Source organism: Dendroctonus ponderosae, unplaced genomic scaffold, assembly GCF_020466585.1.
Source record: "Dendroctonus ponderosae isolate FM_Combo_2020 unplaced genomic scaffold, Dpon_F_20191213v2 Dpon_F_20191213_1, whole genome shotgun sequence".
NCBI lineage: Eukaryota > Metazoa > Arthropoda > Insecta > Coleoptera > Curculionidae > Dendroctonus > Dendroctonus ponderosae.
The window spans coordinates 47953753-47956095 of NW_026017110.1; positions in this window are offsets into that span (position 1 = coordinate 47953753).

Sequence of the window (2343 nt, forward strand, 5' to 3'; positions counted from 1 at the left end):
CACAATCGAAAAAGTAGGAGATCTGTGGACAGAGTGTACTCCGTTTTATTAATTTTATATAACTATGCTTCATCCCCAGTAGCAGCGAATTTTGTAACAAAGTTTAAAGAAACACGGGGATCAATTTATGTAAAGACCATTCATTTCTGTATTCAAGCAAAAAGTCAATAATCGACCGTATCGTTCATATATCATCCATAAATTGTATTATAACTAGCCCTTCAATGACACTTATTAGGGAATCTATCGTAATTTTTTAGCGCCATCTGTGGTTTAACGGAAAAAACCACACCCGGACACCTAGCCAAGCAGCCTTAGAAAATGTTTGTTATTAGGTTAGGGATGTTTTGGAAGCAATGTCCCGAGATTGAGGAATACCAGTGAAGCAACTGACAATCAACGACTACTTATTGCAAATGCAGGCAGATTATTCCGGAATACCAGTAGGTATATTATCGACTGAATTAAAACTGTCGTCTGTGGAAGTTATTTTGTTAGTTCTTCAGTGAGACCAACTATGTTGGAAACAACTGCACTGGGTGCCGCAATAGGCAAGATGACAGATTTTGAAATACCACTGTATAAGATAGTAATACGCCTACCAATTCCGAAAAAAAAATGATTTCCGCAAGAAATTATATGTTTGCTCAAATAATCGCCTTTTTATCTTGCCATTTCATATAAGGCGCGAAAACGCTCGTGTGTGTCATGTCGTCTGCTTGTGACGTCACGACCTCATTCAGTGTGCAAGGTGCCTATGCTTAAGAAAGGAAGTTTTCAAAGTATTATACATTTCTAGTGTTAAAAATGACTTCCAAATTTTACAAGTGCTCTGCGGGTCCTCTCTGCACACACACATCAATAACAGCACCTAATAAATTGTTTGTTTACGATCCAATCAATAAAATAGTGAGGGATAAATGGCTAAAGCTCGCAAGGCGAAAACCATCAGATATAAGCAGGAACAGTGGCGGCTCGTGGACTGATGTAGCGGGTGTTCTGCAAAAGAAGTTCACTGAAATGTCAAATCGTTTTCGAATACCTAATATGTTTTTTCAATATTATGTAACAGTAAAGTCTAAATTAATCTATTTTTTATATAACAGTTCAATTCTTCGATCCTTTCTAGTTGCAAATTTGTCGATGACCATCTCATTAAATTTGTCGATTTCAGAAATAAACGTATTTTCGATAGAAATCATGGATAGAGCTGATAAGCGATCTTCGGTCATAGAGTTGCGGAGGAAGGTCTTAATCGGTTTTAAGGTTGAGAAGCAACGCTCGGTTTCTCCTGTGGTCATTGGAGCTGTTACAAGAATTTCTTGCATTTTTTTTATTGCTTCATCTCATTGCTTCATCTCAATTACTTTTTATAGAAAATTTCAGGAGGGGTAACGCGCCATTTATTTCCTTACAGTCGCTTCTGGAATAAATAACCGACAGTTCCGTGCGGAGTCGTTCTTTTTCAATATGTGGATAAGTTGAACAGATGGTAGTCAACTTGTCTTCAGGAAACTTGCCACAATACTCTCCAAATTGTCAAGAAAAAAAAAGAGATGCAGCTTCAAGGTGATCTTTGAAATATATCTTTGATTGAAATTGTAATTATGTCACACACTTCTAATGCTGCAACACGGTTATCGAATTTGCTATGTCCGGAACGTTTTCGTTTAGTTGGTAGTGGTTCAGTGCATATATTTGAAACTTTGTTTACAATATCGTCAATTGTATTTCGGATATGAACAATTACCTGTTCAAAGTTATCAATGGCATATATGACCTGTGTTGGGTCTGTTTTCCTCTTCTGCAATTGATTGAATAAAATATCCACATGTGGCATGATGTGGTGGAAAAATGTAAGCCAAAAAACGAATCCTGGTTCTTGTTAAGTACGTTCAATGGAGTCAGCGGCACCGCAGACGGTTGCTTGAGTAAAATTTTTTACTATTTCTTCCATACACTCAATAACTGACTCTCTATGCTCAAATACAACATTAATTGTACGAATGTTAAAGTTCCAACGAGTTGCAGCGCCATGAGGTATTTTTCTTCGCACAATTTTATTTAGTACTGCTACACGTTGCGGTGAATTACTGAAAAATCCAGGAATATCTTGCAACTTTTCAAAAAAAGACACGTACTTGAGCGTTTGCAGAAGTTGCTTTGGACAAAATCAAATTTAATTGATGCGCATAACAGTGTACAAAATGGACAAAGGGATATTTTTGTTTAATTTGGCCTGAACTTTTGCGTGTTGTCCACTCATATCTGCTGCTCCATCGTAACTCTGTGCAATTAACTTATTAGGAGAATTTCTAACTAATGGGTTTATAATGCTTAAAA